Source organism: Macrotis lagotis, chromosome X (genome assembly GCF_037893015.1).
Source record: "Macrotis lagotis isolate mMagLag1 chromosome X, bilby.v1.9.chrom.fasta, whole genome shotgun sequence".
In the NCBI taxonomy this organism is placed as follows: Eukaryota; Metazoa; Chordata; class Mammalia; order Peramelemorphia; family Peramelidae; genus Macrotis; species Macrotis lagotis.
In genome coordinates, this window is record NC_133666.1 from 482704087 (window position 1) to 482723179 (window position 19093).

A 19093-nucleotide genomic window follows, 5' to 3' on the forward strand; every position below is an offset into this window, starting at 1 on the left:
GTTAAGTATTTATGGTACTTTAACTGAAGGCTTAAGTTTGACTGGAATTAGGGTCTTTGTTAACTCAAGGTAGCTTTAAGGCATTTATAATGTATAGCCAGGAGAACCTGATGAGATACTAGTTTATATAGGATTCCTTAGCAAACTAATATAGAGTCAATATAGAAATAGTTTTCAAAGATTAACTATTTTAAAAGTGTTTATTTTCTAGGTATATTCCATGTTATCTGTTTGCTAGCATTACAATATTTGTCCCTTAATATAGAAAAAGTGAGGGGAGGATTACAATAGTTCTCTCTGCCCAGAGTTCTTCTGCTTCACCTTGTAATGGGTAATACCTATTTTAAAGGTGAAAAAACTGAATTTTAAAGAGGTAAAGTTATTTGCCCAGAATCACAGTCTTATAGTGTCTGAGATGGTTTCAAAGTGATGTCTCCCTAATGACAAGTCCAAAAATCTATACACCATAGTATTCAATCTTCCAGAGTTTCAAGGGCTCAAAAATCAACTTGCACCAAGTCTGTTAGTAATGAACTCCTCAAACCGATCCTCAAACAATATCCAATGCTTCTTTTTGACCTCTGTGCAGCACTGTTGATTGCCCTCTTCTCCTTGATACTGCCTTATATCTAAGCATCATTACATTGCTCTCTCCTGGTTACCCCCTCCTTATCTGGCAATTCCATCTCTTTCTCCTCTGCTGAATCTTCATCAATATCATGCCCACTAAGAGTGAGAGTCACCCCCAATTAGGGAACAGGACCTTTTTCTCCTACTATACTATTTCACTTGTGGTCTCCTCAGCTCTCTTATTTTAAATTGTTTCTTTTATAGAGATGATTCTCATATCTACTTGTACAGTCCCAATGTTTTTGCAAATGTACAAGCTAACATCTTCATTTGCTTTGTATACAACTGTACTGGATATCTTCTAGACATCTTATAATTCAATATGTTCAAAACTGAACTTTTTATCATTTTCACAAAACTATCCCTTCTTTCTAATTAATATATTAATGTCCAGAAATCATCATCCTCCCAGTCACCCAAGATCAAATCCTAGGTAACATGCTTGATGCGACATTCTCACCCTACATAATCCAACCAATGATCAAGTCTTATCTTTCCCATTTTTGTTAGATCTTTCATATATGCTCTTTTCTCTCCTTTTGCCATTGTAATAATCTTTGTGATATCTAGATTATTTCATTATTGTATTTGCTGGTCTCCTTGTTTCTAGTTTCTCTCTTCTTCAACCTACTGTTCACTCAACTATCAAATTAATCTTCTCTTTAATCACAAGACCTTTCTTCTAATACCACTTTGTAAATCACTATCTATATGTTATCTCACCATTAAACTGTGAACTCCTTGAGAATCTGGACTGTTTCTCTCTTTCTCTCTCTCTCTCTCTCTCTCTCTCTCTCTCTCTTTCTCTCTCTCTATCTGTATTCTTAACACATAATAGGCACTTAATAAATACTAGTTAATTGATTGACTGTTAGAACCAGTCCAAGTTGCTTACTTTATATATCCATCAACTTCATCCCATAATCTTACTCCTCAATTCTAATAAGTACAAGAAAAGCAAGCTTGCTTCATGGATTTCCTTACTTCACAGAGATTTTTGAGGAAAGTATTTCATAAGCTTCAGACAATTACCATTTAACTTCTGCCTACCAATTGTCAATCCAAAAAAATGGAGATAATAATAGTTATGTTTTCCATAGTTATTGGGAGAATAAATTAGATAACATGTGTAAAATAATTAAAAAACCTTAAGTGCTTTATAAAAATAGTTATTATTATTTTTATTAGTTATTCCAAGCCTAAAAGTAGTAATAGAAATAATTACTAATCATACATATTACAGGAATGTACCTAATATATAACTAAAGTTATATCTCTTAGTTCCATAATTCTTTCAGATCTCATACAAGACATTTTGGCTATATCTATCTATAGTTTTGCTAACATTATCTAACAAAGACAACACTGTAGCAATTTTTGAGATGTTTCGATATTTCTCCTTATGAGTGATAAGTACCCCTTAAAAGAAAAGTACATTTCAGAGTAGAAACATAACAACTCATACTACCTAAGACCTATTCACTTTTCTCTCAAGACACTCTTACTTTAAGAAGATAGTATGTTACCAAGAAAATTTACTTTGGAGCTAAAAAGCAAAGTAATACTTCTTTGACAATCTTAACCAAGATTTAAAAATAAAATCTCAGTCCATATTTCTATGTTGGGATAAATTTAAGAGTAAAGAAAAAGCAAAGCAAATCAAGATGAAGCAGGAGAACTCTGGGTAGAGAGAGAAATACTGTAATTTTTTTCCCCTTTTTCTGTATTGGAAACAAATACTGTAATTTGGAAAAATATTATAACCCTTTTCTTTTCTTCCTTTTTTGTATTGGCCATGTACTGAAAACCACATTAGGAAGAAATGTACCTAACATGACTCCCTCTTCAATTATAAAGCCCTATACCAAATAGTACTCTGTTAAAGCAATAAATCTTTAAAATAATTAATCCTTCTCCATTTTACCTTGTGCTAACAAAGACTCTGACTCCCAGCTAAATTGGCACCTACAAGTTAAGGTATTATAAACTCCTTGAGGTCCCTAGCTACAACTCTAATCCTGAACTAAAGATAACCTCACAAGACATGTACCTTATATCATACATTAAGCCTTTCTTTAGTCCCTCCCTGGTACCTTAATTCCTCCCCCAAACCCTCTCATCTCTCCAGCCCAACTGTGAATATGTAGTTTAATTCCTATCTTTTCTTAAACTTTGTTTCTTCAGCTATCTTCTTATCTTTTCTTTACCTTGCTGCCTCCTTAAAAAACTTAGGGAATTTACCTATAACCTTTTACAATAACCCTTTATTAAAATTCATGTTTTACTCTTTTGGGTCAGAGAGTCATGTAATTTCTTCATCAATGAAGAACCCCAACAGTCTTTGTAGATCCCTTCCCTTAGTGGTGTCTACCTCCTAGGTACCCATCATCACCATTAGCTCTTCTTTATTGAGTAGTTCATTTTCACCTGTATTCATTACCTCTGACACATTAATCTATGAGCTAAATCATAAGGAGCTGTACCTTAAAGGATCACAAAATCAGTCTAAAACTGAAAAGTATTTAGAAAATGATCTATCCCAATCTCTTTATTCATTTTACAAAGGATGAAACTGAGACTAGTCCATGCTCAGTGATTTGTCAGAAATAATCTGTACAAAGAGCTACTTGATACCTCATTTGTTAATTTAAATAACATTTAAAGAATCAATTTTATTCAATTAAATACAAACTAGAACATTTGTAAAAAAAAAAATAGAAGCAACTTTTTCTGGCAGCAAACTTCCTAAGAAATTTACTTTACTTTGCCTCTTAGAACTCTTAAAAACAAACATGCAAACAACAGCAACAAAAACTATCTCTTTCCTTCTTGGAACTAGTATGAATTTTCCAACTCAGCCTTCCGGAGAAGTGGAGATTTATTTCTTTCTACTATTGACCTCAAGTAAAGTACACAAATATCCAGACTTGCTTTCTCCTGGTAAATCATCAATTCACCAGAGTAAATTGATCAGTTTTAATAAGCAGTTCTAGCAAGAAACTGAGGACATTTGATGATGAACAGAAGAAGTCCTTAACAAATGGGTAATGTACTTAATGAAAAGAAAGGACTAATGAAATGCTGAAGCCTTGATATTATCTCCACTTTTTAAATTTCATGTCAGATAGAAATATATCTTTCAGAATACCCATCTAAGTTTGATGTGAAATCTTAGAGCTATTTGCATATAAACCTCTGTTTAATTATATTGTCTAGTACAAATGCCCAAAAAAGGAGCTCAAGGGATGTTAGAAAAATAAAAGATACACATAACATCAAAGCAAGAAGTAAATCATTTGGGGGGGGGCAGAATGACAAGAAAAGATCCTACAAAAAATGTAGTGTGTTGGCAGATAGTTTTTTTGTATTGCTCTTCCTAATTTTTGACTCACTAGCCAAACCAATTTCTTTTCTAAAGCATTAAATGAAACTGCCTCTGTATGTGACAGAATTATAAGACCTGATTTCTATGTCTAAGGCAAATTTTGGCAAGTCTCATTATTCTCTACCTTTTTCAGACACTATCTAACTAGGATGTTAGTAGTGTTCCATTCTGAATGTGATATATTAAGAACGATACTGATGAGCTGGAATGGCTCCAAAAGAGGGTGGCCAGAATGGAAAGAGGGCTAAAAAATCATGCTGTGGCTATGTTTTACCATTGGTTGAAGTAATTAGTCATTTAGCCTAGAGAAGAGAAAACTTGGAGTAGTGAGGGGAAGAAAATAATAGCTGTCTTCAAGTATTTGAAAAGCTATTATATAGAAAGGGGATAAATTTGCTTTATTTTGAACCACAAAGCAAAGCTAGGATACTTGTATGAAAGTTACAAGGAATTATATTTATTGCTGCTGCTGTTGCTTTTGTTTCCAACAATTTGTAGTTATATAAAATGGACAGGGCTACTTAAAAAATAGTGCTTCCTAATCCTATCATTACATAAGAGATAGTGAGCTTCCTATAAAACATACATTTAGATTTTACATTTAGAGCTAGATAATCTATTAAAAGTCATCTAATCTTATCCCTTATTTACAGTTGAGGAAAGTGAGACACAAGGAGATTGTCTTTTCCAGATTCACCTAGGTCAGCAATGGGATATGAAGTTAACCTCCTCTCTAACTCCAAAATCAATGACCTTTTCCCTGTACCACTGCTTCTCTTCTCAAAGAACATTGATTTTCCATTCATTCAAATGAATTTTGAGATGATCATGATGTCCCTTCTGACTTTTTATTCTATAACTATATACCTATCAAGTTAGAAGCTAATAAAGCTCAATAATATTCTATTAAAACTTAAATTAACCATCTTAAATGCAGAAGAGGAGAAAAAAATCCAGTCAACTGTTCACAAAAGAATTTATCCAACTATCTTTCATTCCCTATTATTCCAAATCTGTCCTCTCCCACATTCCCCAAGTAACTCACATCAATAAAGAAGTTCACATTTCACCAAGTCTATATGAGCCTAACATGAGTCTTGGAATATTCCCTCTTGCTACCATTTATGACTCTATAAACTGAGTTAAGCTGTATCAACTAAGGATTCTGGGTTCCCATTCATCATAGTTCTTAGCTAATCACTAAAACCAGAATAGATAGATCATACCTAATTGTGCTTTCCATTCAGGGTGGAATTAATGACAAATGGAATTTTCCTTTATTTCAATGACATATAACAGACATAGGAAATATATATAAATGGAGCTCTCAACTTATTTTGAACAATTACTAAACAAAAATAGTGATAAGTATAGAGGGTCAATTCTGCTTCTCATTTAGCTCACTGGTCCTTTAAATTTCCTCAAGGGAGAATCTTTCAAATCTGTCTGTCACTGGAATTAATGCAAATTCTAGAGATCCCAAGACATCAGGAATTGACATGCAAGAGAAATAAATTTAAGTGAAGGAGAATTGTGCAAAGTCACCAACCATATATTACCCTCATCCAGAGTCATCTGGGTCTAGTGACCGACATGGTTCTGGAAGACTAGAGAGGGCCCCATATGCAGTGGGAGATCTTAGTCCTTTTAAATGTGGATCTTTAATGCAGCTATCAGTTTGATAGAGGGAAGCTACATTCAGTAATTAAGGCTAGATAAGAAATAAAGGAGGCAGAGGTGGACCTTTTTAATCTAGTCCCCCCAAAAAAATCAGTCTGGAAGAGGAAGTTTCTCAGAGTTTCTGACCAAAAACAAAAACTACTACTTGCAGTCACCCTTAGTCAATCAGGACTCAAACAATAAGTGAAACTTGGCCTGGGATCTATTATTGGCCTTTTGATGCAAGCCAGACGGATTTAGGGCCCATAAATCCTAAAATAACTAGCCAGGTTTCTACTATCAAAATTTACATTCCTTTGGCAGAGTATCCCATTCAAGTGATTCTATAAGATTACTAGGAACTGTGAAAGATCAGTTTTATTGCCTTTATCACTACCAACTTGCTCTGCACTCTAAAATGCTATGAGAGTCATATCATTCTAATTAGAAATCATTTATAAATTTCCAAATTATTTTGCATTACCCCTTCTTCAGAATTATTTTCCCAATTCAATGAATAATTAATCATAATAGCAAGTAAAAAGTTTGTTTTGTGGTATATATTGTATGTGTGACTATTAAAAAATGATTTTTATTTCACAGAACCTAGAAATTAGACAGAAACTTAAACATTATTGAGTACAAGTTCCTCATTTCATAGCTGAGGAAACTAGAGTGTACAGAAGTTAAATGTCTTGCCCTATGTCACAGAGCTAGCACATGATAGAGGTAGGAATTAGGATTCTAAATCCAGTGATGGTCCTACTACGATGTGGAGATTTCAGACAATTGAGCCATAATCATATTAATATCCAAACTTTGTTGTCAGGAGTTCTCATACAACAGAAAATACCCAGATACAGTTTATAGGAATTTATCTCTCTAAATATTTGCCCTTATCTATGGAATTAAAGAATTTAACTATCAAATTAGCCATTGTTTTGTCATTAACATCCCTTGCAATTGAGATATTTGTTGAGGGGGGGGGGTTTAAGCATAGTGGTGGTCAATTGGAGAGGAGGAAAAAAGGGAATGACCAGTTCCGAAAGAACAGAGCAAAAGGATTACTTAATAAGGTAGGAACTTAATAAATGCTCGTTCACCTTTCTTTTTCCATATTAAGAGACAAATGTTATAATCCTTTTCTTTTTCTGTATTGTTAAAATATTTTCCTTACAAGCAAAACCCCCTCTGCAAAGAATATACCTAGCAGACACTCTGTTAAAAATAATTATCTATGGGGGGAAACTAGGTGGCACAGTGGATAGAGCATTGGTCTGGAAGTCAGGAGGACATGAATTTAAATCCAGCCTCAGACATTTAATAATTGCCTAGCTGTATGACCTTGGACAGGTCACCTAACCCCATTGCCTTAAGTAAGTAAATTGTTTTTAAAAAATTAATTTATCTATTGAAACTGTGAAACATTCCTTATATTGACTCTACCAGTCTACTATATAATCCTATCTAAATTAGTGTCTCCAGGTTATTTCACCAAGCCTTCCTAGTTATACATCATAAATTCCTCGAAGTTACCTTGCATTAGCAAAGACCCTAACTCCCAGTCAAGCTGATTCCTTCAGCAAAGGTACTATAAATTCTTAACCTTAATTTAAGGTAATCTAAAACTCTGCTCCTTCCAGACATGCACAGGAACACATCCTTATGCATTAATCCATTCCTTAGAATTTCTCTGGTGCCATCCCTTATTCCTCCCAGTTCTCTGCCCATAACTCTACCTGTTCCCTTCACCATCATATCTTGAAAAAGCCTGTCTTTCCATCTTCAAGCTGTTAGATCCATGTTGCTCTTAACTGAGCCACCCATCTTGTGGTTATTCCCCTTCCTCTTTCCCCTGTCTTAACTGTCCTTGATGTTCACACCAACCCAGCTTAGAGTTGTTTCTTTTTTTTAAATTCACTATCTTTTTAAAAATACACTGTCTTTACCTTATTGCCTTACTAAAGAATTCTGTGAATTAACTTGTAACTTTTTGCAATAATCTATGAATTAAAATTTTGCCTTTTCTTACCTTCCTGAGTCAGAGAGACTTAAGATTTCTTCATTGATAAACAAACCCTTACTAATTCTTGCAAGCACACTACCCTGGGCAATTCTCCCTGCTACACAACTTTCAACTCACAGACTGAATGAAAAACTATACATTCAGGTTAAAAAAAAACAAACAGGAAATCATACCAAAGTTCAGGGTAAATAATATCACTTTCCAGTGAGTTGTAATTCTCCCCCAAAACTGAATAATCTCAGTAATTTAGAATCATTGCTTCTCACATATCTTCATTGCATGGACTCTCAGATAGCCACTCCTCATCATTCCTCCTTCTGCATCACATCCTGTCATAGTTCTGTACATTTAGTATGACTGCTTAGGCATTGATAGCTTTTTGCAGTAGAAAAATGTTAAACTTTTCTTAAGGTCAATAGTTCAGGTACATTAGAAAGAAATAGTCCAGAATTTCCTAAGATTATCAATATTCAATCTTCTCAGTTTTATAGCTATAATACAAAAGGTTCTATAGTCCCTTTCTACTATGATTCCTTTCATTCATTGACTTCAAAGAGATTCATCAAGTGATCAAGAAGATACTCCTCTGTTCTTGTCTCCAAGTGGTTCTTCATTGTAGACACCAAGATAAAAAAAGAGTGACATCAAAACCTAATATCTTCTTTCTTTCCCAAGCACTCAATAGATGAGTCTCACCTAAGCTACCTCCACGTATCTCCACCTCAATTTCTCCCCAGTTGTTTCTCAAATTCTAATAGTTTACAGGAATTGAATGAGAATATTCAAATTAATTATAGCCATTTCCCAGTATCTGTTGAATATGGTACAGGACAGGGGAAGCTATATATATATATATAATAAATTACAAGAAGATTACAAAGAGATAAAAACAAAATATTTTCATTATAATTAAATAAGATAACCAGATCAAGAAAGACATTAAGATTGACTAAATTCTTTTTTAAAAAGTAATATTGTATTTGTATTTATAGATGTTGGTTTTATATCCTTTCAATGAAATTGATTATATGGAAGATTTAAGAAATCTACAATGACTGTCCCCATCAAAGTCCTGTCCATTCTCATTATACATGGTCATCAATTTATTTATTCCTTGATTCATTCATTTTTTTCACAACTGTGCCTAATATGGAAATATGTTTTACAGGACAGTACTTGCATATCAAATTGTGCACTATTTTTGGAAGGTGGGAGGGAGAAAAATTTGGAACCCAAAATCTTATAAAAAAAAGAATACTAAAAATCATCTTGACATATAATTGAGAAAAATAAATATGATTTTAAAAATATGATATAAAACTGACCCACTTTCTAAATTTGTCAGTTATGATGAATACTGCTTGAACTTTCCCCACATTTCACTTCACCTATGCTGAGATGGATTAAAATTATATCATGTTTTGCTTATAGAAGAGAATGGAGAGTATTATGAGTGTTTGATAGGTATCTTCAAGAGATTTTACTATGAAACAGAGGGTTTATAAATATATAATTTATATATAAAATATATAATCTATTTGACTCCAGAAGACAAAATTAGAAACAATAGTTAGTGTCTCCCCTTAGGAAGAGTTATCAGTTCATTTGCATAAGTTTATCATATATATATATATATATAGTTGTTTGCATGCTAACTCCCCTATTAAAATGTGAGTTCCTTGAAACCAAGAGTCAGGTTTTATTTTGTTTTGTTTTGCTTTGCTTTCTTTGTTTGCCTTTCTCTTAGCATAATGTCTGGCACATAGCAAATTTTAAACAAATGTTTCTTGACTTACTGAATGGATGAATGGAAAAATGAAATTTAGACTTGGCACCTGGAAAAACACTTTGACAAATCCAAAAGTCCAATTGCAAAGTGGGCTGAACTAGAAGGTAATGGTGTTTCCCATTATTGGAGGCCTTTCAACCAAAGGTTTGACTGTCTTGCAGGAATTTTTTTACAGATAGGGGTTGAAGAAAATGGTCTTGGTGGTCCCTTCCAGCTCTAAAATTATATGATTCTATTACTAAAGAATCTATCAAATATCTTTTAGTTTAAAATCATAATGGCAAAGGAAAAAATAATTAGTTTTGGATCTTTGCATTTGCATTTATAAACTATGTAACCTCAGAACAGTAGTAACCTAGCCCTTCTGTGTTTCAATTTGTTTTTCTATAAAATGAAAATAATAATACTTATATTATCTAGATGAGAGGGTTACTAAGTAATATTTACAGTTCTATATAAATGTGATTGTTATCATTTCAATTCTAAAACTCATTAATTCTAAGATTCGTATAGAACTATATCTCTCCTTTGCCCTATAGAACATGTTTGAAATTAATATCAGGCATGAAAATGCTCCAGATTTGAAAATAAATTCTCTTGATGGTATAAAGTAGACCTTTATTCCAAAATACACTGTCTTTTGCTCTTGTAAACTTTGATCTCTGACTTCACTTTCTTTATCTGGAAACTCATCTGTTGCATAATCTTCAAAACTTGTTTGAATAATTTAAATTCTGCATCATTCACCTTTCTACTTCTTAATTCAATCCATTAATTAATTTATATTAATAGAACAATTGCATCTAAATATGTCTACAGTTAAATCCAACTATAGAATATGTAAGAGCACTTCCATAAAGTTTTTTTGCCATTGTGTTTCAAAAAGTACAAGCAAATTAGAGAATTTTTCATTTAGAAACTGATATGATATATAATGATATTGTTCATGTATTTTCAATTTTTAACAGAGGAAAATATATTACTAAATTATATCTGGTATAGTTTTTTGATATATTTTATTTTTTGCTATATTTTCATTTATTCTTTTATAATTCAGTTTCATGGCATGTGGTATATTCATAGCATATTACCACACAGAGAATAAAATGAATTCTACATATCCCTAATTTAATCTTACAACCTGACATAATATATTGAATTTCATTTGCTTCCAAGGAATGCTCAGTATGTGCTTAGTTCATCAAATTACAAAATTCAATATTTTTTCTTCCACGTAATACAAGATTTAAAAATAAATGACATTTCACTCCACTACATTACATTTGGTGGTATGTCACTGAGAAGTATCAAAGAAGGCAAAAAACCTTAAGCACTAAAATGTTTTAGAAGGAAGTCTACTATTTAATCTCTTTCACCTCTGGTTTTTTCCCTCTATTTTTTGAATAAAGAGATCAAGGTTACCACTACAATTTTTATTTTAAAGTGCCACATAAATGTTACCTGTCATTATTATTGGAGATGGAAGTGAACCTGTGATTTAACTGATATTGGAAATTCTAAATATGGAAATTCCCTCTACCAATACAGATAAACACTTTTTTTGCTGTTTAGTGTTAAAGAATTTCTTGTATGCTGTGAGATATTAGGTGACTTACCCAAAGTATTACAGAAACTGTGCATCAGAGACTAACCCTGAACCTGGGGCTTCTTGACTCCATATGACTATTTATCCATTATGTTATGCTGGATTTATCATCATCATCATCATCAGTATCATTATGAAGACAAATAATAATAGTAATAACTTGCATTAATGCATCACTTAAAGATTTACAAAAAGTTTCATATGATTATTTGATTTTCACAACAATCCCATGAAGTAAAAGTGGCAGATTAGGAAGAAAGAAAATAAATTTCATTTTAGACAGTTTGATCTTAAAATACCTTTAGGTATAGGAATTTATTTAACTCTGTGTTCAGGAAAGAGTCCAGGAAAGAAAATAGGGCTATATGGATAGATAGATAGATAGATAGATAGATAGATAGATAGATAGATAGATGATAGATAGATAGATAGATTTGAGAAACATAGAAATAACTACTCTTAAGAGCTGAGTTTTGAGGCGTATATGTATGTTTGTGCATGTATGTGTGTGTACACACATATGCATGTACATGTGTGTTCTTCCTGTTATACCTTTCACTTCCAATATAGGTGGATAATGAAGGATACAGAGAAAGGGGCAGCCTGACAAATATCAGGATAAGCAGGAGAGTCATACCATGAACGGGATAAGAAAGTAATCAGAATGAGGATGTGTTTAATATTGTCAAATGTTTTCTTCAAAAAGGAAAGGAAAGGTAAAGTATCTTAAATGCACAAAAAAGAAAAGAAGAAAGTCATAAAAGTAAAAAAGGAAACAGACAAACAGGAAAACTTTGAGTTTTATGTTGATTTTATTATATACTTGAATAGAAAGCAGTATATACCAAAGATTCTCAGTTGTATATAGTTTTGTCTCTTTTCTATTCTATGTTGTATATGGGAATGTTCATTTGAGTTTATGCATGTTAAATTTATAAATTTAGGAAGAAGTCAAGAAGTTGAATTGACAACAAATGATATATGATACTAATAATATCACTAATTGAAACTTAATATTTAGTTTTGTTGCTAATGTCATGTTTTTTCTAATTTGAATCTGCATTATGTGTGAATCTTTTTTCAAATCCATTGACATCTTGAGTCAAGAGGAGTAAAGAGAGAAGTAGGTATATTCCTTGACCTCCATGGTCCATTATTTGGCTCTCTCTACTATCTCCAGGAGTTAAGTATAGTCTTTCCCTCCATACCATCACCTTCCTTTACTCTTGGTAACTTAAACCACAGGCTGATATCCTCTCAAATTCAGGGATCTTCAGGCATCATCTTCTTAAAGTTACATGACTGATAACTATCCTCCACCTCAGTTACACATAAGGATGTTCATACATAAACCTCATCTCAGAATTATGCAGAACTGTTCTATTTCCATGTACTAAAATGACTAAATATCTCTACTTGATCATAATCTCCTCTCCTCCAGTTTCTCCCTCTCTCTTACTATTCTTAGATGAATTTTCATTCTCATTGCTAACAGACAATTCACTTTCTACTATACTGAGGTAACAGAGGTCTCTTCTATTCTATTCAACACATAAAAAGTCTTCCCCCTTCTTATTAAAAATAATCCATCTACTACAAGAAGTTGAAGGGTAAAGTAATTATTGCCCAAGATAATTAGGGGAAATTTCTTAGATCCAATAATATTTAGAGTTGGATTATTGGACCCTGGAAAATATTTCTATTTCCTTCTACCTATTTATTCTATTTTTTTCTTGGAACAATCTCTAATTCTATTCTTTGTAGCTAAGTTTCTTTTTCCACTGACTGTCCTAGATAACATTAGATACATGACTATAGGATTATGAAACAAAACTTTCATGTCTTCCTAAGAATGATTCATATAGTCAGTTTGAGTTTTACTTAAAGACTGACAACCTTTTCTGGATTATCAGCTTCAGCTCCCATCTCATTTGTTGAATTGAATGAACTAAGGCCAGTAGATACTTTATCTGTTCCCTTGATCTTAGTTATTGAATTCAACTATGATATTAATCATATGGTATTATAGAAGACTAATATGTCTCATTTTAAGAGAATAGTCCACTTAAATTCAACCTAAAATGAAAACAATCTTAAAAGTTTTGCATTAACCAATAATCTCCCCACTCATAGGTCAAGACCCTGTCATAAATTATTCTTATTCTGTTCTAGTTTGGCCACATCTAGACTTTTGCATTCACAATTCAGAATCTGGCATTTTAGAAGATATGCTTATAAATTAGCTGGTAAGTTAGTGAATGGAAAACAATATGCTGAGTGGGCCTTCTCCACACATATCTCAGCAATGATCACCTCCAGCATTTCTCATTTCTTTTACCTTATACCCACTCATTCAACTATCATCCTTGATCAGACTCTCATCATCTTTCACTAGATTATTGCAGTAACCACTTAATTGATCTCCTGGATTTCATCACCTCCCTATGAGTCATCATTCATATAACTGTCAAAATGATGAAAAGACAAAGGTAGTGAGAGAGGAAAGGAGAGGAGAGGAGAAAAGACAAGAGGAGGGCAGAGGAGGGGAGGGAAGAGGGAGGGGAGGGGATAGAGAGTGTCAAGAGAGAGTGAGAAAGTGAGAGAGCTAGAGAGGGAGAGAGGGAGAGAGAGGGGAGGGTTGGAGGGAAGAGAAGTATGAGAAAAAAGAAAAGATGAGAGAGGAGAAAGGGAAGGGAAGGGGAGGGGAGGGGAGGGGAGGGGAGGGGAGGGGAGGGGAGGGGAAGGAAAAAAATCCTCCCTGTTGCCTCAAGAACAGAATACATCACACTTCTGCTTAGTATTTAAAGCTCTCAAATCTTGCTCCAATCTACTTTTCATACTTTCCAAGTTCCTATGCAATTGGTCTACTATTTATTCCCTGGAGTTAGTATTTCATCTTTTATTCATGTACCTTAACATCAGTTGTCCTCCATTCCTGAAATGTTATTCTTCAGTTTTTAGAATCCTTAACTTTCTTTAAGGATCTTGGACTCATTAGATATTAGTGCATCCAGCTTCTTAAATTGTGGTAAATTCAGTCAACTGTTTATTGATTGTATTCCAAAATAGAATGTAAGATCCTTACATTCTCCTCCTTGAGGAAAGGATTTGTTTTTTGCTTATCTTCTTTAAGCATTGTACATTGTGCATTTTAAATAAGCACTTAAAACTTTTTTGAATTTATTTTTTGTGTTTTAAGGACTTTGAATCAAAATTTATTCATATTATGAAGGGTTAATTTTTTTTAAAATATAGCCAATGAACAATTCCAGGTACTTCAGAATAATAAAACCAAATGCTATATGAATATTTCCAGGTAACATTTGGAAGCATTCAATAATAAGGACTTAATAACTGTGTTGGGTTACAATTTACCTGAGGTCCCAGAAGTTAGGTGAGTTCAACAACAATATATGAATTTGGAGCCAGTTTTGAGTGTTTTTCAAATTTTTAATCCATAATATGTGTCTTTTACATCTTTTCTCATTATTAGATGGGTTTTTATTGCATCTTGAGGTCATTTTTTTATATTCATTTTTATAATTAAGATCAATAAGGAAATAACACAGAATCTAAAAGAAGGAACTCAGAGATCCTCTTCGCAAAACTGCCTGAACAAGAGTTTCACTTTTAAACCATAGCCAAGAGGTCATAAAAGCTTTTTTAAAAACATCCAATGACAAAAAAGTCATTTACTCACAGTGTAATCCTAATTCTTAGGATGCTTATCATTTCTTTCTAAAATATGTGTTTTATGTATGTATCAAATATGTTTCACTGAAAGTTAGTTTCATTTGATCATAGATCTATAACTAGAATGAATTTAAAGGCTACCAATTCCACCAATTCTCATTTTACAGAGAAGGAAATTGAGGCCCAGAGTATCTAAATGACTTGCCCAATGTCTCTTAGCTAGTAAATATTTGAAGCAAGATTCAAATTCAGGTGTACCTAATTCCAAATCTATTTTTCTACAGATTATATTCCCATCCAGTTCTGCCTTCTGGAAGCAGATTCCATTTATAGATTTTTTTTTAGTCATATATCTTGTCTAAAAAGAACAATTCTTGCACATTACATGAAGTAAACCAAGGTATTTTACTGTTGTTTAGTTATTTTCAGAAATGTCCAGCACTTCATGACCCTCATTTGGGGTTGTCTTGGCAAAAACTTGTTATTTCCTTCTCCAACTCATTTTCCAGAAGAGGAAACTGAGGCAAACCAGGTTAAATGACCTTGCCCAGAGTCATACAGTTAGTAAATGTCTGAGGCCAGATTTGAACTCAGGAAGAGGAATTTTTCTGTCTTCAGGCCAGCATTCTATTCATTGTGCCAACCAACTGCCCCAAGATATTTTACTAATTACCCATTATTGAAATTTCTGAACTTAAACCAAAAAAACAAAGTACCTAAAATCTCTCTCCAAAGGATACTTTCAACATCCCCTTAACTATGAGGAACTAAATTATTTCCTCTTTTAAGGAGCTGAAACTAGAACTATTGAATTCAATAGATGCAGCCCCAGTAATCTAGCTTAGCATAATATACTAAGGAAGGACTCTGAACCTGTCAATTTTATGCTCTGAGTTAAATCTCTAGAACCAAAGTGAATGCCTAAATCACTAATAACCAGCAAAGCATCAATACTCAGTTCCTGACTAGCTCCTCCTTTCATGATTTGATAGAATGTTAAACCTTTACTACCCCTTTCTCTCTTCCCAAAATAAAAAAGAAAAATCTTTTAAAAACTGAAATTAAATGACCATGATGCCATAAAATCTATCACACAGGGGAATAAGTAAAAGCTGTGGGGACAACAATGCACAACTTGGTGCCTGCTTTTCAATCTTTATAATTGATTTCATGTGATCTAGAGCTTGAAGGGATCTCAGAGACCATAAAACAATATCTTTATTTTATAAATGAGGAAAATTAAGTCCAAGGCCACATAGGTAGTAAATGTAGAATTGGAATCCAGATCATCTGAGTTTAAGGATTCTTTCAGCTGTACTACACTAATCTTCAAAATGTATAGGGAAACCAAATGGCTACTGCCCCCAGGACAGTCATTTCCACCAAAGAATCTAGATAGAGGCCTATAGGAAGGAATACTCAGCTATAGTCCTTCTATCTGTATAAGAATTAAAGGAATGACAGGGCTCAGGCAATCCTTAATCCTCTTACCACATGATTATCATGTATTACCATATTTCAATTTGCAACATTTCTTGCTTAGACATAGAAGGTCCTTTTATGACAAATCCTTTAGGGCAAAACATCTGGAATGCAATGATGGAATTGTTGAATTATCCAGGATGTGAGGAATTATCAGATATGCTTCTATATCTATGTGCACTTGTCCAATGGACAAGGTAAAAATTATTTTTTAAAAAGTGTGAATCAGGGGCGGCTAGGTGGCAGTGGATAAAGCACCGGCCTTGGAGTCAGGAGTACCTGGGTTCAAATCCGGTCTCAAACACTTAATAATTGCCTAGCCTTGGACAAGCCACTTAACCCCATTTGCCTTTCAAAAAAAAAAACCTAAAAAAAACTTAAAAAGTGTGAATCACACAAAGAGTTGTAATTCACCCTCCCAATTTATTAGCAATTATTGATAGAGGTTAAATTTTCCATATGCAGTAATTATTTCGAAGTTACTGAAAGCTTTAGAAAATATGTGCATACTATCTAGAGAAGCCTTACAATTAGTGAAGGACCAACATTTACCTCCACATACTCTGATCCTAGAGAGATGGGCTGAACACTTCCACAGCATTCTTAAAAGACCATCATCCATCAATGCAGAAGCTATTGACCATTTGATACAGAGAAACATGGGCATAGGGGGTGATGAGATCAGTAGGAGACAAACTTTGTGAATCTTTTGCTTGCGTTGTAAAGGGAATCTTCCTTCCTCTATCATCTAATTTGAGGGCCTGACCTTCAACTTGGATTGCATTGCTTTTCTGGGGCAGCCAGGAAGCACAGGTCCTGGAAAACAACCCAAAAGGGACTCCTACCCAAAAGGCAAAATCTCCAATGAGGGATTTGGGTCACTCCCAGGTCACCACCCCCTCCCATGGATTTGGGGAGAGAACTTAAGGGGAAGGAGGAGGGGGCTCACTCTCTTTGACCTTCGAGTCTAATGCTGAATGCTGGCCAGTTAGCAATCCACATGGTCTTCTCTTTAAACTCTTTCTAACTTTTCTATTCCTTTCTTAATATGCTGTAATTTCCTTTAATAAATTTCTATTTTCTTTCCAAAACCTGCATTCCCGAGTCTGAGTCCCAATTCCTCATGGGGCAGAACTGAACCCAAGAAACAAATCAGTGGCAACATTTTGGCGACTAACAAAAAGATATTCTGCGCAGACTGAAAACTGGATCCAGCTATGTAGGTAAGCTCACCCCTCTTTTTAGATTCTAGATTTTGAGAAAAGTAGGAAAATCCTTGGACCTCTAGCCCTCCTTCTGTGTTTACCTTTTTCTGGAAAATGGAAAAAGGGTGAGTTTGTGGGTTGTCATTGTGCAGGGAATTTAAACCCTAACCCAAAATGACTACTCGGAGTCCTCTCAAAGTGGCAGCAAAGAGTTAAAATTTAATTCAGTTCTTGCAAGAAGTGGGGCAGTTCCTAACTCTCTATGAGAGAGAGCGAGCAGGAAAAGCCGAATTACAGAAGCTGGAGCAGGGTTAAAAAAAAACACAAAAACCACAACCCATTCCCCCTCCTCTTTTCTGCCGACCCTTGGTTGACAATTGGTCAGACTTGATGGTCTGAAGATAAGGGAGGTGTACCTAAGCTTTCCCAGGAGTTAGTCTTTGTTTACATCTTATAAGGTTAGGGTGACATAATTTTTCTAGTAGGAAATCCCAGTTCTCACGCTCAGTTGATTCTTGAGAAATAGAAACTGAGGCCTATGGCTTAGACTAATTTAGTACTATGTTTCTGAAAAGTCAGCACTTTTTCCCCTTATATCAACTAAGCTGAACCCTGGTGTGGGCCTGCCCTGTTTTCAGATTGACCGGAGAAATGGCAGTTCTGAGGTGTGTTTGGATTATACCCCACTGTGAGTGAGGGTTGTTAAGGAAGGATGTTCGGCGTATGTCCAATTGACATGTTTTCCTACCTCTAAATTGATAGAAAATTAAAATATGGTGGTGGGGGGGAATCTGGTACCAATACTCCTCCCCCAGCTGTGTGCTTGCTCCTTGAACTAATTAGATTTGACAAAAGCAAAACATTTGAACTCCTGGAAATTATCCTTGGGTGGTTCTCCTTTTCTCTTTGTTTCTCTTTGAAATGTTCTCTCTCATTCCCTGCTGCCCCCACCCTCTGCAGCTGGAGGGGGAAGGGAAAAGGGAAATCTTCCCTTGTGGAACTTTGAAACTCAAACCTATGTCTCAGGTAGAATGCATGCTTCATTGCAGGAAGGGTAAGACCACCCCCAAAACTTGTTTTAGAAAACAGGGGACCTTCTTCCTGTTTTGGGGTGGGGGGAGGTTGGGCAATGACTACATTTTTTTTAGGCTACAGGTATTTATCAATTCCAGGCCCCATTTAGCTGGGCTGAGAAAGCCCCACCCTTGGGAGGGGGAAGGGGAAATGGACAGATTGATTGTCAATTAGTTAAGAAAAAAGGGGGAAGACTTTTTTGGGGACTAGGAAATTCATATTTCATCTTTGAATTAAGCCTGTGTTAATAACTAATATTTCTGTAATAGAATAACTGGATTTGAACTTTATAAAGTTACTTAAGAATGCATTCAATTTTAACTATTGGTTGACTATTTCAAAATATTAATGAATATATAAGAGGTTCCCCAAGAAACTCTGATTGATTCTAAAAGTTATTTTTTTGACTGGTCTTAATCAATACATTCAAAAAATATAAATATATATGTGTATATATATATGTGTGTGTGTGTGTGTGTGTGTGTACATGTGTATTTAAACATTGATGGGACATTTTCACATCTCTCTACTGGTCTGGAGAGGT